The 27,489-nt window shown below is 45.9% G+C and overlaps 1 pseudogene; it reads right to left on the reverse strand.

Annotated features, from left to right (window-relative positions):
• Window positions 1-5,823: 5,823 nt before the first annotated feature.
• The window catches only part of LOC115081317, an 89,066-nt pseudogene continuing 67,400 nt past the window's right edge, over window positions 5,824-27,489 (reverse strand).

The following is a 27,489-nucleotide window of genomic DNA, read 5'->3' on the forward strand; positions in this document are numbered from 1 at the left end:
GCATTCTATGATTATATGTGATTCTCTAATAGCATTCTATGATTCTATGTGATTCTCAGGTAGCATTCTATGATTATATGTGATTCTCTAATAGCACACTATGATTATATGTGATTCTCTAATAGCATTCTATGATTATATGTGATTCTCTAATAGCATTCTATGATTCTATGTGATTCTCTGGTAGCACACTATGATTATATGTGATTCTCTGGTAGCACACTATGATTCTATGTGATTCTCTAATAGCATTCTATGATTCTATGTGATTCTCTAATAGCATTCTATGATTCTATGTGATTCTCTGGTAGCACACTATGATTCTATGTGATTCTCTAATAGCACCCTATGATTATATGTGATTCTCTAATAGCACACTATGATTATATGTGATTCTCTAATAGCACACTATGATTCTCTAATAGCATTGTATGATTCTATGTGATTCTCTAATAGCATTCTATGATTCTATGTGATTCTCTGGTAGCACACTATGATTCTCTAATAGCACCCTATGATTATATTTATTTATTTATTTTTAATTTTTATATACCGGAATTCCTGTATGCAATACAAATCAATCCGGTTTACAAGTAACGAAAAGGTTGCCCTGGTCTGGGAGGTTAGACTGGGGTTTTTTACATAGAACATTGAACAATAACAATATATGTGATTCTCTAATAGCACACTATGATTCTCTAATAGCATTCTATGATTCTATGTGATTCTCTAATAGCATTCTATGATTCTATGTGATTCTCTAATAGCATTCTATGATTATATGTGATTCTCTGGTAGCACACTATGATTCTATGTGATTCTCTAATAGCATTCTATGATTATATGTGATTCTGTAATAGCATTCTATGATTATATGTGATTCTGTAATAGCATTCTATGATTCTATGTGATTCTCTAATAGCACACTATGATTCTATGTGATTCTCTAATAGCATTCTATGATTATATGTGATTCTCTAATAGCATTCTATGATTCTATGTGATTCTCTAATAGCACTCTATGATTATATGTGATTCTCTAATAGCATTCTATGATTCTATGTGATTCTCTAATAGCATTCTATGATTATATGTGATTCTCTAATAGCACTCTATGATTCTATGTGATTCTCTAATAGCATTCTATGATTCTCTAATAGCATTCTATGTTTCTATGTGATTCTCTAATAGCATTCTATGATTCTATGTGATTCTCTAATAGCATTCTATGATTCTGTGTGATTCTGTAATAGCATTCTATGATTCTATGTGATTCTCTAATAGCATTCTATGTGATTCTCTAATAGCACTATGATTCTATGTGATTCTCTAATAGCATTTTATGATTCTATGTGATTCTCTAATAGCACTATGATTCTATGTGATTCTCTAATAGCACTATGATTCTATGTGATTCTCTAATAGCATTCTATGATTCTATGTGATTCTCTAATAGCACTATGATTCTATGTGATTCTCTAATTGCATTTTTTGATTCTATGTGATTCTATAATAGCATTCTATGATTCTATGTGATTCTCTAATAGCACACTATGATTCTATGTGATTCTCTAATAGCATTTTATGATTCTATGTGATTCTCTAATAGCATTCTATGATTCTATGTGATTCTCTAATAGCATTCTATGATTCTATGAGATTCTCTAATAGCATTCTATGATTCTCTAATAGCATTCTATGTTTCTATGTGATTCTCTAATAGCACTCTATGATTCTATGTGATTCTCTAATAGCACACTATGATTATATGTGATTCTCTAATAGCACTCTATGATTATATGTGATTCTGTAATAGCACTCTATGATTATATGTGATTCTGTAATAGCACTCTATGATTATATGTGATTCTCTAATAGCATTCTATGATTCTATGTGATTCTCTAATAGCATTCTATGATTCTATGTGGTAGCACACTATGATTATATGTGATTCTCTAATAGCACACTATGATTCTATAATAGCATTCTATGATTCTATGTGATTCTCTAATAGCATTCTATGATTCTATGTGATTCTCTAATAGCATTCTATGATTCTATGTGATTCTCTAATAGCACTCTATGATTATATGTGATTCTCTAATAGCATTCTATGATTCTATGTGATTCTCTGGTAGCACACTATGATTCTATGTGATTCTCTAATAGCACTCTATGATTATATGTGATTCTGTAATAGCATTCTATGATTCTATGTGATTCTCTAATGGCATTCTATGATTATATGTGATTCTCTAATAGCATTCTATGATTCTCTAATAGCATTCTATGATTCTCTAATAGCATTCTATGATTCTATGTGATTCTCTAATAGCACACTATGATTCTATGTGATTCTCTAATAGCATTCTATGATTCTATGTGATTCTCTAATAGCATTCTATGATTCTATGTGATTAATAGCACACTATGATTCTATAATAGCATTCTATGATTCTATGTGATTCTGTAATAGCACTCTATGATTCTATATGATTCTCTAATAGCACTCTATGATTCTATGTGATTCTCTGGTAGCACACTGTGATTCTATGTGATTCTCTGGTAGCACACTGTGATTCTATGTGATTCTCTAATAGCATTCTATGATTCTATGTGATTCTCTAATAGCATTCTATGATTCTATGTGATTCTCTGGTAGCACACTATGATTCTATGTGATTCTCTGGTAGTACACTATGATTCTATGTGATTCTCTAATAGCATTCTATGATTCTATGTGATTCTCTAATAGCATTCTATGATTCTATGTGGTAGCACACTATGATTCTATGTGATTCTCTAATAGCATTCTATGATTCTATGTGATTCTCTAATAGCATTCTATGATTATATGTGATTCTCTAATAGCATTATATGATTCTATGTGATTCTCTAATAGCACACTATGATTCTATAATAGCATTCTATGATTCTATGTGATTCTCTAATAGCATTCTATGATTCTATGTGATTCTCTGGTAGCACACTATGATTCTATGTGATTCTCTAATAGCACTCTATGATTCTATGTGATTCTCTAATAGCATTCTATGATTATATGTGATTCTCTAATAGCACACTATGATTCTATAATAGCATTCTATGATTCTATGTGATTCTCTAATAGCATTCTATGATTATATGTGATTCTCTGGTAGCACACTATGATTCTATGTGATTCTCTAATAGCACTCTATGATTCTATGTGATTCTCTAATAGCATTCTATGATTATATATGATTCTGTAATAGCATTCTATGATTCTATGTGATTCTCTAATGGCATTCTATGATTCTATGTGATTCTCTAATAGCATTCTATGATTCTATAATAGCATTCTATGATTCTATGTGATTCTCTAATAGCATTCTATGATTCTATGTGATTCTATAATAGCATTCTATGATTCTATGTGATTCTCTAATGGCATTCTATGATTCTATGTGATTCTCTAATAGCATTCTATGATTCTCTAATAGCATTCTATGATTCTATGTGATTCTCTAATAGCATTCTATGATTCTATGTGATTCTCTAATAGCACACTATGATTCTATGTGATTCTCTAATAGCATTCTATGATTCTATGTGATTCTCTGGTAGCACACTATGATTCTATGTGATTCTCTGGTAGGACACTATGATTCTATGTGATTCTCTGGGAGCACACTATGATTCTATGTGATTCTCTGGGAGCACACTATGATTCTATGTCATTCTCTGGGAGCACACTATGATTCTATGTCATTCTCTGGGAGCACACTATGATTCTATGTGATTCTCTGGTATCACAATATGATTCTATGTGATTCTCTGGTAGCACAATATGATTCTATGTGATTCTCTGGTAGCACACTATGATTCTATGTGATTCTCTGGTATCACAATATGATTATATGTGATTCTCTGTTAGCGCACTGTGATTAAATGTGATGTTATGAAATATAATCTGTTTGTATAAATGCTTTGTTAACATCTTGGTATTCTTGTCCTTGCATCTTGTGGCTGTTATTGATGAGTTGTATTTCAGAGCAGTCATCCCATGTGGTGGCTAGGTTTACCATTGTATAGTTACCCTGGTACTGCCGAATTCACAGAGCTGCGATAGGGCCGGATTTTCTAAACTAAGTGGCTAAGCTTAGGAGAAAATCAAACAAAGTAAATCCAATGTTTTAATTCTGACAAACATTAGAAAAAGTGACAGTCCTGATTGAAAAGCAGCTTCAAAGTGACAATTTTTCAAAGTAACTCCATATACATAATGAATTAGGACAAAATGCCAGTCCGGTTTGAAAAGCACTGAGGACAGGAAACTTCCAAGTAACAAATCTTCAAAAAAAACCACCAACAAAGGCCTTTATTGTTTCACCCGAGAAGGCATCTTTAGGGGGCAAACTTTCAGTCAGATTATTCTCTATAAAAATCAAATATCATATAAAACCAGGCAGAACATATTATAAAAGGGGCATTATAAATAAACTTAGACAGTAATACAACTCAAATGATTACTTACAGCCTCTGCATGAAAAATGAATTCACTTCCACTATTACAGCAGGTATTTGTACAATTTTAGCATGGGTTTACTTAAATATATATCTGCAGAAACATAATAAAATAAACACATAACTCTACAAACACTATAGTGGAGGGGAGGAGTAGCCTAGTGGTTAGAGCAATGGGCTACAAACCAGAAGACCAGCATTCGAGTCCCATTGCCACTCCTTGTGACCCTGAGCAAGTCACTTTACCCTCTGATGCCTCCGGTACAAACGTAGGGGATCATTTTCAAACACTTATTGTGTGCGATAGCATGCTGGGGGCGGAGTCAGGGCGGCGAGGAGGCGGATTCCGCGGTGTCTTCTGTGGTGACGATAAGGTAAGAAACGTTATCATCACCAGTAGCGCTCCCAGTAGCACCACCTTTCATGGTGGCGCTATTGGGTGCGAAAGCTGGCAATGAAAACACCGCGGTGGTGTGAAAGCTGCCGGCTTTCGTAGGCACCTCCCATTCTCGCTGGATTCATCAGGGAACACACAATGAAGCTCTTGGGTAAAACATTTAAAACTAATAAGAGAAAATATGTTTGTACTCAATGTATAATTAAGCTCTGGAATTCATTGCCAGAGGATGTGGTGAAAGCTGTTAATGTAGCTATGTTTATAAAAAGATTAGGACAAGTTCCTGGATGAAAAGACCATAAACCATCATTAAGGTGGAGCTGCAGAAAACCACTGCTTATTCCTGGGATAAGCAGCTTGGAATCTCTCCACCCTTGGGATCCTGCCAGGTACTTGTGACCTGGCTTGCCCGACCCTCGGTCTGACTCAGTAAGGAAAGTCTTATGTTCTTAGATTTACATTCTGCCTTTCAGCCTCTTCAAAGCTTGCAGGTACTGTCGCTATCTCCCCATCACCAGAGGGCTCACAGCCAGAGGTAAAGGAGGGAGAAGTGACTTACCCAAGGTTACAGGGAGCAGCAGCAGGATTTGAGCCCTGGTTTGTAGCTGCTCTAACCCCTAGGTTACTCCTCCACTCCTAATTAATGAATTGTTCCACAGCTATCTTACGCTATATGAGGTCACTGTACAAATAGTCTTGAGCAGGCGAGGGCGTGGGCTAATTTCAGATGCTTATCTTTAGAGAGATTTTCAGCTCCAAATTAATCATCTAAATCTATCCAGTTACATCCACTAACGCACCTCGTCTGCCCATCTCGGGCACCCCCAAGCAAGGAATCCTTCCCTCCCATCCAACTGATTTTACTTAGAAAGAAAAGTCCCGTTCCCCCCCCCCCCCCCCCCCCCGCATCCTCTCATTACACCCTACGTAACTTAGACCTCCCAGCCCCTAACTCCTCACCAATCTTATCTCCCACCTGCTCCCCACCCTCTCCGGGCCTCTCCTGTTGCTGGGCAGTGATTTTTCATTCACAGGTTTAACACAAATCTGGAGCCTCCTTTCCCCTCTCACCATCTCCCAGAGACCGCAGCTGATACCCCTGGAGCTCCGCACTCTCACTCCCAGCAGGGCACTGGCCGGATCTTCAGAGGCTTATCCTTCGTACAGAAGAAAGGCCGGAGGGTGCCTGAGAAGGTGTCAGAGAAGGTGAAGAGATGAGATTTATTCTCTGCATCGTAAAATGAAACCTCTCCTGCCTCATAGTCCAGGAAGATCCCCACGGCCAAGGGACTCTCGCTCACGGCGTACCTGGTCTTGAGGGTGGGGATGGCATCATATTTCCCTTCACGCCACAGCCTCCTTACCCAGTATCCCTCCTCAGGTGATGGTTTAATCCACTCCTTTCTGTGCACAGAGTCTCTGCACACCCCCACCTCCCATTTCCTCCCTTCCCCCACCACTACCTCCCAGTAATGTCTCCCCGAGGTGAAGGCCTCCCGCCCCAGCACACAGGGGAGAACACCATCAATCTCAGTGGACTGTAGGGCAGGTTCTCTCCTGTGCCTCTGGGTCTCACAGTTTTCCCCTCGTCAGTCAGGAGCTCAGGATGAGCAGTTTCAGGATCCAGAGTCACGTCCACTGCAGAGAGGAGAAACATTAATAAACATGAGCTCACACTTCTGATTGGCTCCTCACACACCCACATCTAACCGTTATTGGCTCCCTACCCATCTGCTGGCCCTCATTGGCTCCTGACACTCCCCCCCCCAACTGTCATTGCTTAGTTCCTCATCCATTCAGCCTATCAGAAGCTCTGCTCACTGGCAGGTTCTAGCAATCCTATTGGTCAGTGGCTCTCTCTCATGAGCTGCAGAACATAGGTCTTCAGATTTCCCCTCTCTTTTCCCAGTATCTTCTTGTTTTTAGCTGCTGGAGGGACATTGCCCTCAGATGGGGAAGCTGATGCCCTCCATACTACAAATCCCATCATGCACCACAATAAAGCCAGGACTGAATCAGACTGTTCACTATGACATGGAGGCAGGTGACTGTGGAACAGGGCAATAACAGTGATGAGGGCCACAGGTACTGCACTGTCTGTTCTGCGGCCCCCTGCACTTTCTCTGTACCTGGGCACTTCCTGATGAAGGCAGAAGGGCTTCTTTCAGGGACAATGCAGGCAATCGGGAAAACAAGACTGCAGACACCCAGGGTCCCTGTGCTGCTGCTGGTTCTGGAGGGCTTCAGCAGGCAGTGACATTACAGAGATCCTCACACCAGGCCTCAAACACTCTCCAAACCTGCACACAGGCTAAGGAAGTAGAGAACTTGTCAGCGTGGACTAAGGTGCAATCACCGCAGAAGAATACCCACGCTTCAACAGGCGAGCCCTCTCAAGGACCAAACCGCAAGACAGAACAGAGTTGGATCCTCGTGAAGAACCTGTCCCTGCCGTAACAGATCCATCTGTGTTGGAAAATGAACGGGGGTCTCCACCAGGAGTCTTTGCAGATCTTCAAACCATGGTTGCGTGGGCCAGTCTGATGCCACTGGAAGTACCAACCCCCTGTGGCCTTCAATCTTGCAAGCTATCCTGCCCAGCAGGGACCACAGAGGAAAGGCATAAAACAACTTGTCTTCTGGCCAGACCTGTATGAGAGCATCTGCTGGCAGGAGAGCACAACCTGAGTCCATCTGTCTACACACTAGGAAACGTAACACATCCCCTCTCACTTATATCACTCCTCCATACCCACCCACACAACCATCCTTCCCTCACTTCATGTGGATAAAGGTGAACCGGTAGATATAGTATACTTGGATTTTCAGAAGGCGTTTGACAAAGTTCTTCATGAGAGGCTTCTAGGAAAAGTAAAAAGTCATGGGATAGGAGGCGATGTCCTTTCGTGGATTGCAAACTGGCTAAAAGACAGGAAACAGAGAGTAGGATTAAATGGACAATTTTCTCAGTGGAAGGGAGTGGGCAGTGGAGTGCCTCAGGGATCTGTATTGGGACCCTTATTTTTCAATATATTTATAAATGATCTGGAAAGAAATACGACGAGTGAGATAATGAAATGTGCAGATGATAGAAAATTGTTCAGAATAGTTAAATCACAAGCAGATTGTGATAAATTGCAGGAAGACCTTGTGAGGCTGGAAAATTGGGCATCAAAATGGCAGATGAAATGTTAGGTTCCAAATCTGGAGTATCCCATTCACGGAACAGCAAATCGGTGACAGACAAATGGAAGGGGAAAAGACTTTGTCGGACCCCTGAGACTCACCATAAGTGGATCAATGTTCCCCAAGCAGGAATCTCCCTTAGGTACCTCAATACCTAATTCCTCAAACAGCCAGAGTGAGTGGATCTAGCTCATCCCTTCTGAAGAGATGGACCTCCTTAGGGTTATCTCCGTCCATGCCCTGAGGCTTGACTTGGTCCAAGTTGTCATCAGGATCTGCCCCAAATGGGGGCTTGTCCCCTAAATTTGTGTTGTCCAGGTCAGAATCTGGAGAGGACACATCACCCACCGGACAGGACAGGGCAGAACAACGGAGGGACCGAGGTACCAGCGCATCCCCTCTCTCCGGAAGCCGAGGCTGCTTAGGACCACACGCCCCAGACACCAGCGAGGCAGCTCCTGCCTCTCTCTTGGCAGCTTTGCGAGCTTTAAAGGCTTTGTGCAGGAGCATAATGAACTCTGAAGAAAGCGAGGAGGAGGAGGAGTCAGAATCCCCCTCAGGGCTTTGCCCTCCTTGTCAACAACCTCCTCCGCCCACTTGCCCCTCTCATGGGCCTGAAAATGCGGCGACAAAGGTGGGGGAAAATTCCCCTCCCCCAGCGCGGCCAGCTCAGCAGCGCAAATGTTCAGATCAGCTCCTCGCTAAGCGGGAGCAGATCTGAACCATCCTGTTGCCGCCGCCCGAGCTTTCCCGGCTTGCGGTGCGGCTTAGAACCACCGCTGCCAGCGGTGGCCGACGTTCTCTCCCCTCCGGGGAGGCAGGCAGAGCAGAGCCCATCTCTGGAGGTGCGCACGCGTACATCTCCACATGCCTTGCAGGCCGCTCGCCGCGGCATGAGGAAAACAAACGGCACACCAAAGGAGAGCGCGATAACAGAGGGAGACCCGGCACAGCGAGGCACTCTGCCTCTGTCCAGGAAAAGAAGCACCAAACTTTTTTTTTTATAACCTGCTTAATGTCCTCTGCCTCCGAAGGTGAGTGAGCCGGGCTCCCCAGTATCACCCCAAAGCCTGGGGGGGGGGGCGGGGGGGCGGAGCAGACACGGAGATTCTCAACCCCTTGCTTCTAGTGCCTCAAATACCAGGGGGGATAATCCCCTCGGGACCTACCAACCCCCTGGAGGCTCCGAAGGCTGTGATAATTTAAGTCCTCCTTCTTCCTGTTTTTTTTTAAACTAACTAAACTCCTGTCTCTACTTGTTTTTTTTTATACAAGTAACTGACTAAGACCAGACTGTAGTTTTTGCACCTCCACCATCTGCTGGAGACAGAGAAATACTGATGGACTGTAGGTGGTACCTCAGGGTTTAGGACAGAGTTGGCCAAAACTTCTCTGTCTCCATCTGCTAGAGGGGAGGCAAAACCTAGGAGTCTGGACTGATCCAGAAACGTACAGGGAAAGAGAAATATTCTGTCCCTATTCTCTCCTTACCCGAGGGATCACTCCCTGACCCTGCAGTGTACGATCAGGAAACACACACTCTTCTGTATCACAGCAGAGAAATATTCTGTCCCTATTCTCTCCTTACCAGAGGGATCACTCCCTGACCCTGCAGTGTATGATCAGGACACACACACTCTTCTGTATCACAGCAGAGAAATATTCTGTACCTATTCTCTCCTTACCAGAGGGATCACTCCCTGACCCTGCAGTGTATGATCAGGAAACACACACACTCTTCTCTATCACAGCAAAGAAATATTCTGTCCCTATTCTCTCCTTACCAGAGGGATCACTCCCTGACCCTGCAGTGTATGATCAGGAAACACACACTCTTCTGTATCACAGCAGAGAAATATTCTGTCCCTATTCTCTCCTTACCAGAGGGATCACTCCCTGACCCTGCAGTGTATGATCAGGACACACACACTCTTCTCTATCACAGCAAAGAAATATTCTGTCCCTATTCTCTCCTTACCAGAGGGATCACTCCCTGACCCTGCAGTGTATGATCAGGACACACACACTCTTCTCTATCACAGCAAAGAAATATTCTGTCCCTATTCTCTCCTTACCAGAGGGATCACTCCCTGACCCTGCAGTGTACGATCAGGAAACACACACACTCTTCTCTATCACAGGAAAGAAATATTCTGTCCCTATTCTCTCCTTACCAGAGGGATCACTCTCTGACCCTGCAGTGTACGATCAGGAAACACACACACTCTTCTGTATCACAGCAGAGAAATATTCTGTCACTATTACTATCTGTAGACGGCTGTACTGAGATACGACACTGAGAGTAGTTGCATAAAGGAATACATTCACATTGAAGTGGTGAGATTGTGTCAGATTGTGTTACCTGCATAACTGCAGCATCTTCTCCACTCTGAAAAGAAACACAAAAGGACAACAATCAAAGCTCAGAGAATTACAGACATTAGTCATAGGAAGGAAAATCTTTAATAAACACTTTGATGTATCTATGAATAAAACTTACCAAGTTCTGCAGAAAGGGATTCTGTATAGAAAAACAGAAATGGATACAAGTTAGAGCTGCTGGTTTGTAAACCTATCCCTTACTTTACTATCATGAAGATCTGATTATAGCACAGCGTCCTCATTTGTACATAGTGAGATCAGGCGATTCGGTGATGATAAGATCCCCCTGAAGCAGGGTCTTCCTGAAACATCAGCTGATGTCAGGGTCTGGGTTTACAATTGTTTGAAAGCTGCCTTTAGCCAAAGTGGTTGGGAAATCAAATCAATGGTTTGGTTTTGAATCGCATACAGGATGGGGTTTACCTACATTTTAGTCCCTTTCTCTTGCATTGCTGAAAGTATTTGGAAAAATCTGTTTGCAGTTCCTGGTTCCAGGGCAGATTCTGTACCATTTCTAGTCTAGGGCCTAACTTCCCCATCCACTGGATGTGGGGGTCCATGCTACCTCTGTATTTGACAAGAGATCGAGCACCCATGCCATGTAAAATGCATTTAGATAAGTCTCGCCTGGCCTGATTGGTTTGGCTGCTGTTCTCTGTCTTTGCCTTACTTTTACGTCCTTTGCCACATATATTCTGGGATGGCTGGCGCGCTCTCTGCCAGTCTCCTGCTCCTATTCCTCCCTTGCCCACTTTCTTCACACAATTGGTATTTTTTGGCCTTGAGGGAAGAAACAGCAACAAACACAAAGCCAAAGAAATAAATATCACCCCCTAGAAAAGCAAACACACACAGGGAGGGGGCTGCCCTGGTTTATTCTTTTTAACTTTTCTCCTTCCATACATTCCCCTCTCCCCACATCCCTTCTTCCCTTCCCCCCTTTTCTTTGGGAGGGACTGACCTCCGGGGCATGTGGTCAGGCAATCCCCTCAGAGGATCTCGTCTATTCCTTGCTGCCCTCTTCTGTGAAGCTTCCCTATCTTGAATCCCTTGTCTTTCTCTTTTTGTTTTGTTATTTTTTGAGGGGGAGGGTTGTGGACTGGTCTGCTAGGAGTAAAGGAAAGGAAATTTAATGACAAGTTTAACTTTCACCTTCCTCTTTGTCCTGCAGACCAGTCCATACTCTCACCAGTCACCACACCAACAAGTCTATCTCTCATCTGTCACCTATACATTCACCCCAATCACGTCCCCTCTCACCAGTCCCCCTCCCACACCCAACAGACAGACACACAAAACGGTAAATCAAATTATGCCAAAACCCCTTTTACGAAAATACAAAGGGATTGGCAATTTCTTAGCGTGTACCAGGTGGATTCAGGACCAATGGGTTATGTGCTCCCCTGCCAGCAGATGGAGACAGGTTTCAAAGCTGACATCACCCTAGAAATACCCCTGAAGTGACCTCAGCCATTCAGTATTTCTCCATCTCCTAGCAGATGTGGATTGTGCCTTCCCTATCGGGAGCACAGTACTCTTTAGAAGAGGAAATTTTACCTTTAAATTGGAGAAAGATTGAGCCCCGCTCTCCTGCAGTTATACCTAAAGGTCCCTCCCCCAGCTGAGAATTCCTGAGGTGATTTCCGAGATCCCTCAGAGGTATGCCTTGGTCCGGTAGCCAGTTCCCAGCGTCAACTTTGCTGCTGAAGCTGAGCGCGACGGTGATGGCCTACGACCTCTCACCCCGCAGCTGGAGATCCTCTCTGTACTCAGCCGGTAAGCTCTGAGCCCAGGTAAGTACAGAAGAACTGATTCAGAGACGTGGAAGGGCTTCAGTCTCCTACAGAGAGTAGGATTAAATGGACAATTTTCTCAGTGGAAGGGAGTGGACAGTGGAGTGCCTCAGGGATCTGTATTGGGACCCTTACTTTTCAATATATTTATAAATGAGCTGGAAAGAAATACAATGAGTGAAGTATTCGAATTTGCAGATGATACAAAATTGTTCAGAGTAGTTAAATCACAAGCAGATTGTGATAAATTGCAGGAAGACCTTCTGAGACTGGAACATTAGGCTTCCAAATGGCAGATGAAATTTAATGTGGATAAGTGCAAGGTGATGCATATAGGGAAAAATAACCCATGCTATAGTTACACAATGTTGGGTTCCATATTAGGTGCTACAACCCAAGAAAGAGATCTAGGTGTCATAGTGGATAACACATTGAAATCGTCGGCTCAGTGTGCTGCGGCAGTCAAAAAAGCAAACAGAATGTTGGGAATTATTAGAAAGGGAATGGTGAATAAAACGGAAAATGTCATAATGCCTCTGTATCGCTCCATGGTGAGACCGCACCTTGAATACTGTGTACAATTCTGGTCACCACATCTCAAAAAAGATATAATTGCGATGGAGAAGGTACAGAGAAGGGCGACCAAAATGATAAGGGGAATGGAACAGCTCCCCTATGAGGAAAGACTAAAGAAGTTAGGACTTTTCAGCTTGGAGAAGAGACGGCTGAGGGGGGATATGATAGAGGTGTTTAAAATCATGAGAGGTCTAGAAAGGGTAAATGTGAATCGGTTATTTACTAGTTTGGATAGTAGAAAGACTAGGGGACACTCCATGAAGTTAGATGGGGCACATTTAAAACTAATCGGAGAAAGTTCTTTTTTGCTCAACGCACAATTAAACTCTGGAATTTGTTGCCAGAGGATGTGGTTAGTGCAGTTAGTGTAGCTGTGTTTAAAAAAGGATTGGATGAGTTCTTGGAGGAGAAGTCCATTACCTGCTATTAAGTTCACTTAGAGAATAGCCACTGCCATTAGCAATGGTTACATGGAATAGACTTAGTTTTTGGGTACTTGCCAGGTTCTTATGGCCTGGATTGGCCACTGTTGGAAACAGGATGCTGGGCTTGATGGACCCTCGATCTGAACCAGTATGGCATGTTCTTATGTTCCTAAGTTCCTGTTAGGGCAAGGGAAGGGGGGTTCCAAGCGGGTTGAGCGGCCTCCCCAGTGGGGTAGGCCCCGCTTCAGACTCGGTGGGCACTCCACGTGGCAGGTCGCAGTGGCACCATCTTGCACGCGGTTTAGTGCGGCGCCATTTCCCCCATTTACCAATGTTTTGTGCGCTCAAGCTCAGGAGCTAACTGGCTGAATGCAACAGCTACACTGAACTATGGCTCCGGCAGCAAAGAAGCACAAGTGACACTCTCTTTGTGCTGCCTGCCATATTAGGACCACAGTCTGACCTAGAATCCTTCCTGTGTCAGCACTGTGAGGGGGCCCAGGGAGGTCTGGATTCTCAGAACTTCTCCAAGCTCGGCCCCTCCCAGTTGGAGCCATATCAGACCATGCTACGGTTTTTCCACAGAGATGAATTGCCAGCCCTGGTCTGCCAGACCCTGAAGACTATGGGAGTTCCCGGCACAGACCCTATGTCGGAACCAAAGAAGAACCCCATCCTGGTGTCTCTACGGAAAGCCAATTGCTATTTCCCTATGCTGGAAGCCATTCAGAAGTTGATTGACCTGGCGTGGGATGCCCCAGAAGCCAGTTTTAAAGGAGGTCTGGCTTTAGAGGCCCGGTGGCCAAAGATCGCCTGTGTTTCCCAAAAGTAGATGCCCTGGTCTGTGCCATCTTGAAGTGAACAACTATCCCAGTAGAGGGAGGAGCGGCCTTGAAGGATGCACACGATAGGCGCTTGGAGTCCATCCTTAAGCAAGCCTTTGACGCGACAGCAATGACACTGAAAATCGCTTCCTGCTGTGCCCTGGTGGCTCGTTTGTGTCTGCTTCTCTCAAGAGAGGCAGATAGCTCAGGAGCGCATCCCAGAAAGGCAGTGGAGCCCACCACGGCCTTCCTAGTGGATGCAAGCTCTGGCCTAGAGCGTATCTTGGCCAGAGGAGTACCCTCAGTGATGGCAGCCAGAAGACAGCTATGGCTGCGAAATTGTTCAGCGGATGTGATCTCTAAGGCAAACCTCACAAAGATGCCCTTTAAGGGATCCATTCTATTTGGAAGCGAATTGGAAAAACTAGCCAGTAAGTGGCGTGAATCTCCAGTGCCTCGGCTACCGGAAGATAAGAAAAAGAGATCACAGTGCTCCTTGCCCATGAGGGGTCAGGCCAGGGGCTCCCAGCGCTTCCGGCCCTACAGAAACTCAACATTTCAGATATCGAGGCCCCTGGGAAGGTCTCTGTCCTTTCAGAGTTGACAACCAAAAAGAGGAACTGGTTCGGGCTCAGGTTCGACCCAAATTTCCCAATAAAGTTTGGCCGACCCATCCATGGGACAAGGAGATAGGGGGCCGACTATCCCTCTTCTATCAGGGGGTGGGTTGAGATCACGTCGGACAAATGGGTATTGGACATCATATGAGAATGATATGCTCTAGAATTTCGCAGCATCCCTCGGGGTATGTTCATGATATCACCTTGCCACTCCCAGCACAAAAAAGTGGAAGTGGAATCCATGTTGATAAGGCTACTCAGTTTGAGGACTATAACCCCGGTATCTACACCCCAGGAAAATACAGGGAGAACGAGAGAGATGTGGATCAGCAGTGGACCAATCTAAAAGGAGCAATCACCAAGGCAACTGCTCTATATGTTAGAAACATAAAGAAAAGCAAAAGAAAATTGAAACCTATCTGGTTCTCAAAGGAGGTGGCTGACAAAATTAAAGCTAAAAGAACAGCATTCAAGAAATATAAAGGATCCCAAAGGGAGGAGCACAAAGAAGAATATTTGTATCAACTGAGGGAGACGAAGAAAACAATCAAGTTGGCAAAAAATCAAGCAGAAGAGAGGATTGCCAAGGAGATAAAAAATGGTGACAAAACATTTTTCAGATACATCAGCGAAAAGAGAAAGGTCCAAAGTGGTATAGTGAAATTGAAAGGTGGTAATGATCAATGTGTGGAGACAGACAAAGAAATGGCAGAAATATTAAACGAATACTTCAGCTCTGTGTTCACTAAAGAAGACCCTGGAGAAGGACCATCTCTACACAACAAGAAACTGGAGGGAAGTGGAATAGATGAAAATCCTTTTACAGTAGAAAATGTGTGGGAAGAGCTAAAGAACCTGAAAGTGGACAAAGCCATGGGGCCTGATGGGATTCATCCAAGGATATTGAGGGAGCTCAGAGATGTTCTGGCGGGTCCGCTGTGTGACCTGTTCAATAGATCCCTAGAAACGGGAGTGGTGCCGAGAGACTGGAGAAGAGCGGTGGTGGTCCCGCTTCACAAGAGTGGGAACAGGGAGGAGGCTGGCAACTACAGGCCGGTTAGCCTCACTTCGGTGGTGGGAAAAGTAATGGAGTCTCTGCTGAAAGAGAGAATAGTGAATTATCTACAGTCCGGAGAATTGATGGACCAGAGGCAACATGGATTCACCAGGGGAAGATCCTGTCAGACAAATCTGATTGACTTTTTTGACTGGGTAACCAAGGAATTGGACCAAGGAAGAGCGCTCGATGTCATATACTTGGATTTCAGCAAAGCTTTTGATACGGTTCCGCACAGGAGACTGGTGAATAAAACGAGAAGCTTGGGAGTGAGTGACAAGGTGGTGACCTGGATTGCAAATTGGTTGACGGACAGAAGACAATGTGTGACGGTAAACGGAACCTTCTCTGAAGAGAGAGCGGTTTTAAGTGGTGTACCGCAAGGATCGGTGTTGGGACCGGTCCTGTTCAATATCTTTGTGAGCGACATTGCGGACGGGATAGAAGGTAAGGTTTGTCTTTTTGCGGATGACACTAAGATCTGCAACAGAGTGGACACGCCGGAAGGAGTGGAGAGAATGAGACGGGATCTAAGGAAACTGGAAGAGTGGTCGAAGATATGGCAGCTGAGATTCAATGCCAAGAAGTGCAAAGTCATGCATATGGGGAGCGGAAATCCGAATGAACTGTATTCGATGGGGGGGGAAAGGCTGACGTGCATGGAGCAGGAGAGGGACCTTGGGGTGATAGTGTCTAATGATATGAAGTCTGCGAAACAATGCGACAAGGCGATAGCAAAAGCCAGAAGAATGCTGGGCTGCATAGAGAGAGGAATATCGAGTAAGAAAAGGGAAGTGATTATTCCCTTGTACAGGTCCTTGGTGAGGCCTCACCTGGAGTACTGTGTTCAGTTCTGGAGACCGTATCTACAAAAAGACAAAGACAAGATGGAAGCGGTACAGAGAATGGCGACCAGGAAGGTGGAGGATCTTCATCGCATGACGTACGAGGAGAGATTGAAGAATCTAAATATGTACACCCTGGAGGAAAGGAGGAGCAGAGGTGATATGATACAGACTTTCAGATACTTGAAAGGTTTTAATGATCCAAAGGCAACAACAAACCTTTACCATAAGAAAAAAATCAGCAGAACCAGGGGTCACGATTTGAAGCTCCAGGGAGGAAGATTCAGAACCAATGTCAGGAAGTATTTCTTCACGGAGAGGGTGGTGGATGCCTGGAATGCCCTTCCGGAGGAAGTGGTGAAGACCAGAACTGTGAAGGACTTCAAAGGGGCGTGGGATAAACACTGTGGATCCATAAAGTCAAGAGGCCGCCAATGAAGAGTGGGTGACTCCAACATCACTCTAAGCTTCAACAGCAAGAGGAAATGTGGAAAAAAGGATTTGCACTCACAAAGACGGGAGTAGCTGGCTTGTTACGGCGGTTACTACCCCAAACCAAATATCCAAATTACTACCTCCACCTTCCTCTATTCCTGATGCCTTTCAACTAGCTTGATCACTCCATTCTTATACTTCACTTTCAATGCATATCCAGCATAGTTCTCTGCTTCAACAGCAGGGGAAAAGAAAAACTGTTACTTCACACATCCAGCAGAGCTCTCTGCTTAAACGGCAGGGGAGAAGAAAAAAGGGTTCGCACTCACAAAGTGGGGAGTAGCTGGCTTGTTGCGGCGGTTACTACCCCAAACCAAATGTACCTGATACTTCACTCTCGAAGCATATCCAGCATGGCTCTCTGCTTCAACGGCAGGGGAAAAGAAAAACTGATACTTCACGCATATCCAGCATAACTTCAACGGCAGGGGAGAAGAAAAAAGGATTCACACTCACAAAGCGGGGAGTAGCTGGCTTGTTACGGCGGTTACTACCCCAAACCAAATGTGCCTGATACTTCACTTTCGATGCATATCCAGCATAGCTCTCTGCTTCAACGGCAGGGGAGAAGAAAAAAAACTGATACCTCACGCATATCCAGCATAGCTCCCTGCTTCAACGGCAGGGGAGAAGATAAACAACCAATAAGGGCTGTATAACATAATCTGGGTAAAAACAAATAAGCATGGGTGTAGCTTGCTTATTGCGGCGGTTACTACCCCTACTACCTCTAACTAATCAAGCTAGATATTTCACTTGGATGCAGCTCCATCACCGCTCTCTACATTAATGGCGGGGGTGGAAGGGAATCAGAACCAAGAGCTAAGAGAAACAGATAAGTATGAGAGAAGAAATGAGGGAAGCTTGCTGGGCAGACTGGATGGGCCATTTGGTCTTCTTCTGCCGTCATTTCTATGTTTCTATGTTTCTATGTTTCTATTTCATCATACCCAAGGAGAAGGATTCATTTTGCCCCATCCTGGATCTCAAGAGTGCCAATCGTCATTTGCGGGTAATTCACTTCTGCACGGAAACTCTTCTCTCCATCATAATGGCAGTGCAACCGGGAGAGTTCTTAACATCCCTGGACCTCTCAGAGGCCCACCTTCATATCCCAATCCATCAAGACCACCAGTGTTTCCTAGGCTTTGTAGTTCTGGGCTGCTATTATCAGTTCTGGACATTGCTCTTCAGCCTGGCAACCTCCCCCAGAACATTTTCCAAAATTATGGTGGTCGTAGCAGCAGCACTGTTTGGATGAGGTTCTGACTAAATACAGAGTATCTGCTAGGAATGCCGATTCCCACCTCATCATTTCCACTGCTGCTTCTTCCAGTGGTTCCTGTGCTACCTCTACTGGATCCCACACTACCTCCACTGGTTCCTACACTACCTCCACTGGAACTCACGCTACCTCCCTGTGCTGCTGCAACCATCAACGCTCTAGGTACATATTTCCCATAGGTCGCCACTTGCAGGGAAAGGCTAGTGATCTAAAGGCCTTTTTTTTTTTTTTTTTTTTTTTTTTTTTAAAGAAGGCTTCTGTTTTCCTGTCCTGTGCATCCCTGAGGGCTGTGCCCCTTCCACTGGGATCATCTTCGTTACAGCAGTGACTGGTGCATCCCCTTTAGGCAGCTCAGACAGCCTGTTCACGCAGGCTGCTGTAATAGATAAAGCGTGCCCATGATCTGCCTTGCCCATTCCACCTTTATCATCTCTCTGAGGCCGGATGTAAAGGGAACACTTGGGATGGCCTTCTGATGCCTTGGAAGAAGGGCTCTCCCTGCGAGCCTCTTGCAGCCTCATGGTCTGCATGACTTTACGTATGAGGGACCTGATTGTGTCATCTTTCCCTTTCCCTGCCTCTTCCTCTGTTCAGATTCTTCAGAGGGGTCTCCTTCTCCTGGTTCCCCATCTGACTCACCCAGGCAAGGGGGAGGGGGACCATTTCCTCTCCTGAGTTTTTTTTACCCCCAAGCCCTCTGCTCTGCAGTCTCCCCTCCTGACCCCTGGTCCTCATTTTCATATAATGCCTGGTGCAAACGTAGGATGAATTCCATTGAGAACTGAGCGTTCTCCCCTAGCTCTGGAGATTCCTGGCCTGCGGGGGAGGCAGCCGCATTAATTGTGCTCGCAGCACCAGCAGAGTCTCCCTGCCCTGAGTAATCTGTTCATGCTGCCTGACCTTCCCCTCCCTCTGCACTGGCGTCAACAGCTCCTCTAGCTGCGGCCTGCTCCTGCCTTCGTTTCCCGAATGTGCCTGCTTTTCTTGTGAGTCAAGGCGATCACAGCTGAGGCAAAAGGAGCCTGCAATCAAGGCTCTGTAATCTTTCCCCACAGTGCAAGCACTTCTGGCCTCTCTCGGCCCTGTCAGCTGGGGGGGGGAGGGGGATTTGTTCCTGTGCACTCCATAAGAGCGCATCTCATCCCCTTCTAGGACCTGCCCTATGCAGTCCCTGGCTCTCTTTCAGGTACTTTTCTCCTGCTGATGATGTACCGTTTCCTTTTAGACTCGGTCCTACCTGCTTTTTTCCCTTAAAGCACCCTTGCCTGGGGAGAAAAGGAATAAGAAACAGATAAGAAAAGACAAAGAAAAAGTGAGAGGCACACAAACAGGACCTTCTCTTTTTTTTGGTAAGCTCCCGTTATCCCTGCCTACCACCAGCTTGGAAGCAGAGAACTACTGGAGAAGTTGCCTGGCTATCCCAGAATATATGTATCAAATCGACCCCCTCATGTGTCCTTGGACAGGGAAAGATGCCTCCCAGCTCATCCTGGGGCCAAAGATGCTGCCTCCTGCTCTCAGGATCATCCCAGGTGACTGGGGGAGTGGATTTTCAAAATCCTGAAGGCAAAACAAAACGAGAGAGACCAGTCGTCTTACATTGATGATATTTATTCGCACATATACCGAGATAAAAGAGCCCAACTCTGGCCGAGTTTCCGCAACGGCTGCTTCAGGGGCACCGTATCTGAGATTGACTCTGCCGGAATCTTATAATCCTTTTATCTTAACAGAATTTGCACTTTCAGGGATTGAAATATTCAACCAAAAACTTCTTTTAAAAGCCCCTGAAGCAGCCGTAGTGCGAAATTCGGCCAGAGTTGGCCTCTTTTATCACAGTATATGTGCGAATAAATATCATCAATCTAACACGACAGGTCTGTCTCGTTTTGTTTTGCCTTCTGTCTTTGACAGACCATCTTCCGGTCTGTTTCTTGGGACTTTTTCAAAATCCTGGACAGTGATATTTATTTCTTCTGCTGTAGTCAGATTAAGACCAGAAAAGCAATCAGTATTTTTGTTTGATCTTTTCATTGGTTCCTTTGCAGTATTGGATTTCCCCTTCTGGGCCTTGTGCTGGTGGGATTTTGCTGCCCCCAAAATTTTGGTGCTCTAGGCAACCACCTAGTTTGCCTTAATGGAAGCACCGGCCCTGACTGTCGGGGTTCAGGGCTACATTACCTTTCTCTTTGCGTTCCTTCCTTGAGTGGTAAACAAGCAACGCAACCAGCAAAACCGCAAGGATCACCATAGACCACAGAATGATGGCGAGAGAGACCACCCAACGGGAGACCCGCCGGAAAAATTCATCTGAAAATGAAAGGAGAGCAGAGGATGTGAACTTTAAATTATTCTTGAATTACATAATGAATATTTGAGTCTTTAATCTGAAAATGTTAAAAGGATTTGTAGAGAATGCTGTTAGATGCAGGGAAGAGAAGGTGCGGAACAGGAGGACAAAGAGAAGACTGATCTGAAATAAACATCAGGAGCTTCTATGAGATCCTGATACTAACGGAGGAATGAATGTGGTGCATCATCATGGAGGGAGAGCTCCAGTCCTGGAAGGCTACTCTCCCCAATGAATATTCAGGGAATGCACTTCCCCCAGGCAGAAAGGAAGCACATTTCACGGAGAACATGAGCTTGCGTTCATTCAATATGATTTCTGCTTGTTTAAAATAGTTTCTAAACCCTCTCCCTGATGGATTTCTAAAGACAAATATTCCAATGAACTGGGGACATGACTGAGGAAGCCCCAGCTCTACATCACGACATCTACATCTCAATAACTGGGGAAATGTCAACGAACATCCTGGAGAGCAGCGAAGCTCTCTTATCGGGGCAGAGTGACTGATCTCACTGCCCATTCTGGATGGCCCCCATCAGGCTTTTATGCCGAGCTCTGAGTATAAAAGTGAGCGCAGGGCTGTCAGAATGGTTCAGCTACTCTATGGTAGAACTGGTATCTTTTGATTTAAATGTTTTATGCTTGTTATAAGTTAATTTTGTATGTTTTTAGCTTAAGCATGTTTGATTGTAACTCACTTAGGACTTGCCCATCTGATATCCTAAATATTTTAAATAGTTAAATAAAATAAATGCAGAATCTTAAAAGTCAGCATCAAGAACTTTAATTTGACTCATTCCACCATCGGAAGCCAATGAGGAGAGGGACATCGCTGGCTCTTCTACAACCTCCTGACGCTACCCTCGCTGTCTGTAGCTTATGGATTGATATAGTAGGCAGAGCATTTACATGGGGGTAACTTGCACGGAGATGCAGTTACTACCCTTAATGGAAACATGGGGGTAACCTGCATGGGGTGGCAGTTACTGCCCTTAAAGGAAACATGGGGGTAACCTTGAACAGAGTGGCAGTTACTATCCTCAAGAGAAACATGGGGGTAACCTGCATGCAGCAGTTACTTCCTTTAATGGAAACATGGGGGTAACCTACAGAGAGAGACAGTTACTGCCCTTAATAGAAACATGGGGGTAACCTGCACAGAGCAGCAGTTACTATCCTCAAGAGAAACATGGGGGTAACCTGCACAGAGCAGCAGTTACTATCCTCAAGAGAAACATGGGGGTAACCTGCACGGAGCGGCAGTTACTGCCCTTAATGGAAACATGGTGGTAACCTGCACAGAGCAGCAGTTACTGCCCTTTAGAGAAACATGGGGGTAACCTGCACGGAGCGGCAGTTACTGCCCTTAATGGAAACATGGGGGTAACCTGCACAGAGCAGCAGTTACTGCCCTTAAGAGAAACATGGGGGTAACCTGCACAAAGCGGCAGTTCCTGTCCTTAAGAGAAACATGGGAGTAACCTGCATGGAGCGGCAGTTACTGCCCTTAATAGAAACATGGGGGTAACCTGCACAGAGCAGCAGTTACTGCCCTTAAGAGAAACATGGGGGTAACCTGCAGAGAGCAGCAGTTACTGCCCTTAAGAGAAACATGGGGGTAACGTGCATGGAGAGGCAGTTACTACCCGTAAGAGAAATGGGGTAACCTGCACGGAGCGGCAGTTATTACCATAAGAAGCATTTTGGGCAGGCTGGATGGACCATTTGCTCTGTTTCTGCTGTCATTACTATGTTACTATATGTTTAGGGGAGGCTAGAAATTATTTTCAGAGAAAGAGCAGGTGGAAATCTTTGCGGGTTTAATCTATTGGGGCAACTCTCGAAGGAAATCTCTGCTTGTACTGCCCATGAGGGCAGATATGAAAATTACACCTAAAATGAATTCTTCGGTTCCTCGTCGTCCTTCCTATGTCTGTTAAAAGAGCGTCAGAGCCCAGTAACTTCACGCTGCGTTTGAGGTTTGCAATAATTTCTTTCTTTTATTGAATTTAACCAATTTAGACAGCAATACAGCATATCAATGTAATTCAGAATAAAGGGGATTTAGAAAAGTAAAAAGAAATACAATTTTAGTAAGAAAAAGAAAAAATATTTTCCTTTAATCTCAAGCCCTCTAATTCATTTACCATGAAACTGGGGGGAAGGTAAAAAGCAAAAATGACTTTGCGCACATTAAAGGAAACAGAGAGGGAAAGCCGGTACATATGCTCATTTTACTTCAATTACCATTTTGGCTAATAGTTTGTGGCAAATGAGAATCGAGAAAGAAACGTGTTTGCGAGGCTGAAAGAACACATTCTGTTATTCTGGAATCTTAGAACACATTTACAAGGATATCGTATGATCATATGAGCTCCTGACATGATCCTGGGCCCATCTGAAGACATTTCTTCCGACGCTGTTGGGTAGCCCTGGCAATGTCTGGGTATAACTCTAACATAGGTACCAGTGTGCCCAATGTTTTTATCAATTCACCAAGAACCTGTGAGAATTGTGACCTTCATAATAGGCTTCATCCTATAGTATTTGATCCCCACTTTCACACTCCGCCTTATATTTAATCATTGGTCATAAAGAGTACATTTTTGCTTGCTTTTTTTTTCATTGCTACTTATCCCTTAAGGGTAGATTTAAAAAAATTGCGCGATCGCATACTTTTGTTCGCGCACCAGGTACAAACAAAAGTACGCTGGATTTTATAAGATACGCGCGTAGCCGAGCGTATCTTATAAAATCCGGGGTCGGCGCGCGCAAGGCCGATTTCGGAGCGGCCTCAGAGGGAACTTTCCTTCGCCCTCCCCCCAACTTCCCCTCCCTTCCCCTACCTAACACACCCCCCCGGCCCTATCTAAACCCCCCTCTTACCTTTATTCCACAATTTTCGCCTGCGAAAAGCAGACGTAAATCTGCGTGCACTGGCCGGCTGCCCCGCTCCGTGTTCCAGTCCCGGGGGCTGGTCTGGAGGCCGCGGCCACGCCCCCGGCACGCCCCCGGCCCGAAACCACGCCCACGTCGCTGCCCCCAAAACGCAGAGGCTGCTCTCTGTGACCGTCACTCACCGGATATAGAAATCACTGATTCTCTCTCTGATACTGAGAGTGGAGATACAGCAGAGGAAGGATGTGGATGGGGGTGAGGGAAGACGAGTTAAGGACCTTCTCTGGATCTGATTCCAGGAAGAGATGGTTAGAGTCTCCCTCACATGAACACTTTCTATCACCGAGGCTGCTCTCTGCGACCGTCACTCACCTGATATAGAAATCACTGATTCTCTCTCTGATACTGAGAGTGGAGATACAGCAGAGGAAGGATGTGCAGGGGGTGAGGGAAGACGAGTTAAGGACCTTCTCTGGATCTGATTCCAGGAAGAGATGGTTAGGGTCTCCCTCACATGAACACTTTCTATCACCGAGGCTGCTCTCTGCGACCGTCACTCACCGGATATAGAAATCACTGATTCTCTCTCTGATACTGAGAGTGGAGATACAGCAGAGGAAGGATGTGCAGGGGGTGAGGGAAGACGAGTTAAGGACCTTCTCTGGATCTGATTCCAGGAAGAGATGGTTAGGGTCTCCCTCACATGAACACTTTCTATCACCGAGGCTGCTCTCTGCGACAGTCACTCACCTGATATAGAAATCACTGATTTCCTAGCGTGTAGCCAGATGGACTCAGAACGAATGGGTATAGTATGCTCGTGCTAGCAGTTGGAGACGGATCTGACGTCAGCACGGGTATATATACCCCCACAGGAAGCGTAGCAACTCAGTAATTTCCGTCTCCAAAGCAGTTTGGAGAGCCTACACGCTCGCAGAGCGTGTTTTCCAATACTACTTTCTATTTTCTACTTTCTCTATTCTACTTACTAAAATTTCTCCAGGAACATCGAGCCCCGCACTCCTGCGGTGATACCTTACGGTCCCTCCCCCAGTTGAGTTTCCCGGGGTGATTTCCGTGATCCCTCGGAGGTCTAGGCCTCGGTCCGGTGGCCGAATCGCGGCAGGGATCTAGCCCCCGAGCGTGAAGGGCTCGGGTCGGGCTGAGAGGCGCCTCGGTCCCGGCGTGGACTTAGCCCCGAGCGAGACGAGTTCGGCGGCTCAGAGGCAGCGGGTGAAATTCCTCAAGCGCGGCGGTGAAGGTACTTGCCCTCTCCCCCCGCAACCGGAGACCGCCCGGGTTACAGCCGGGAAGCGCCGAGGATCAGGTAAGGCGTACATATCTTACTTTTTGGTCTCCGAGGCACGAGGATCGGCGGCGTGGCCTGTAGGCGGCACACCGTGGAGGGCGCCATTTTGTTGGCCTTGTTCAGGTATTGAGCGCCCATGATAGGCGCCTGTCTATGACTAAGCGCATATTGTATATCATTGTGCGTATATTGCTGACCGCATACTAATGAGTGCATATTGGATATCATTGAACGTATCTTGCTGACCGCATACTAATGAGCGCATATTGGATATCATTGAACGTATGTTGCTGACCGCATACTAATGAGCGCATATTAGATATCATTGAGCGTATATTGCTGACCGCATACTAATGAGCGCATATTGGATATCATTGTACGTATCTTGCTGACCGCATACTAATGAGCGCATATTGGATATCATTGAACGTATCTTGCTGACCGCATACTAATGAGCGCATATTAGATATCATTGAGCGTATATTGCTGACCGCATATTAATGAGCACCTGTTGTATTAAGCGCATATTGCTGCCGCACATTATTGAGCTCCTGTTGTATTAAGCGCATATTGCTGCCGCATATTAAGCGCCTGTTGTATTAAGCGCATATTGCTGCCGCATATTGTTGAGCGCCTGTTGTATTAAGCGCATATTGCTGCCGCACATTATTGAGCTCCTGTTGTATTCAGCGCATATTGCTGCCGCATATTAAGCGCCTGTTGTATTAAGCGCATATTGCTGCCGCATATTAAGCGCCTGTTGTATTAAGCGCATATTGCTGCCGCATATTGTTGAGCGCCTGTTGTATTAAGCGCATATTGCTGCCGCATATTGTTGAGCGCCTGTTGTATTAAGCACATATTGCTGCCGCACATTATTGAGCGCCTGTTGTATTCAGCGCATACTGCTGCCGCACATCCTGAGCGCATATTATATTAAGCGCGTATTCTTCATGGAACAGAACGCCTCAGCGTCTTCAGCGGGGGCACCTCCTGCTTCCGGCATTAGAGCCCTCGGCCTCTGCTCAGCATGCCAGCTTCGAGCCACGCACAGTAAAGAGCCAGACTCCCTTTGTGCCCAATGTGAGGAGGCAGTGGGAGCCTCGGGCCAAGATCAGTCTCAACCGAGGTTTGCTGACAGTTCGCCAGGGGCCACCCCGGATCTAGCGGGCAGTCTTGACCAACCTGGAATCCCGGGGGACCTGGTACCCCGACGACTAGAGACCGCCTCCATTCCCTGGGTGGATCTCTTTAAGGGGATTCATGCCTTTGTACAGATGCAAATGGCTTCCCGTCCAGGCCCTGCTGCTGCGGCTGCTGCTGTTGTTACTCCAGCTGATCCTGCCCCTGGACCTTCGCGCCCTTATTATGGGCATCCGCCTCCGAGCAGTCCGGTTCAGGCGGACCCTGATGTCTCGGAGGATGAGTCCGAACCCCCGGAGGAGGGGGAACTTCCCTTAGGGATTGAGCCATATCGAACCATGAGGCGGTTCTTTCCTAAGGAAGATCTCTCAGACCTGGTATCTCAGTGCCTGGCGGAGTTGGCTATTACAGGTCCCAGCACTACGGTGCCATCTACGCAGAACCCCCTGCTGGAAGGTCTTCGTCCTACAGCCCGCCATTTTCCCTTCTTGCAAACAGCACAGCAATTGATAGATTTGGAACGGGCTGCGCCGGCGGCCTCATTCAAAGGGGGTCGGGCCCTGACGGGCATGTACCCCCTGGAACCGGCAATCAAGGATATGCTGGCGTGCCCTCAGGTGGACGCCTTGGTTAGCGCTGTGGTCAAGCGCACTACCATTCCAGTTGAGGGGGGGGCGGCCCTCAGGGAGCCTCATGACCGGCGATTGGACCCCATCCTGAAACACACCTTTGAGGTGGCAGCTCTATCTTTGCGGATCGCAACCTGCTGCACAGTGGTGACGCGTTCCTGTTTGTCACAGGTCAGGAACAATGCTCCGGCAACAGACATGGAGTCAGCTCTCTCGTTCCTCACGGATGCTGCATCAGACCTAGTCCGTACGACAGCCAAGGGGGTCTCATCCTCTGTAGCCGCCAGGAGGCAGCTCTGGATACGGAATTGGTCAGCCGATGCTCCTTCGAAGACACACCTCACCAGAATGCTCTTTAGGGGTTCTTTCCTGTTTGGCAGCGACCTTGATAAACTGGCCAGCACATGGGGCGCCTCTCCAGTACCTCGACTGCCGGAAGACAGGTCCAAGAGGAACCAGCGCACCTTTCCGAGGCCCTCCAGAGGTAGAAGCTCCCAGCGCTTCACTCCCTATAGGAGTCGCTACCAGGCACCTCGTCTTCAGGCCAGGAACCAGTCCTTTCGGACCAAGCAGCGCAAGAGGGGGAGTCGGCTCGGGTTCAGGTCCCGGCCGCGCCTCCCAATGAGAATCAGCTGATCCATCCGGGGGACGGAGCCATAGAGGGCAGGTTAACCCTCTTCTACCCCAGATGGGTCGAGATTACGTCGGACCAGTGGGTCCTCGCCATCATCCGAGAGGGGTATTATCTGGACTTTCATCATCTCCCTC

This window comes from Rhinatrema bivittatum, unplaced genomic scaffold, assembly GCF_901001135.1.
Source record: "Rhinatrema bivittatum unplaced genomic scaffold, aRhiBiv1.1, whole genome shotgun sequence".
In the NCBI taxonomy this organism is placed as follows: Eukaryota; Metazoa; Chordata; class Amphibia; order Gymnophiona; family Rhinatrematidae; genus Rhinatrema; species Rhinatrema bivittatum.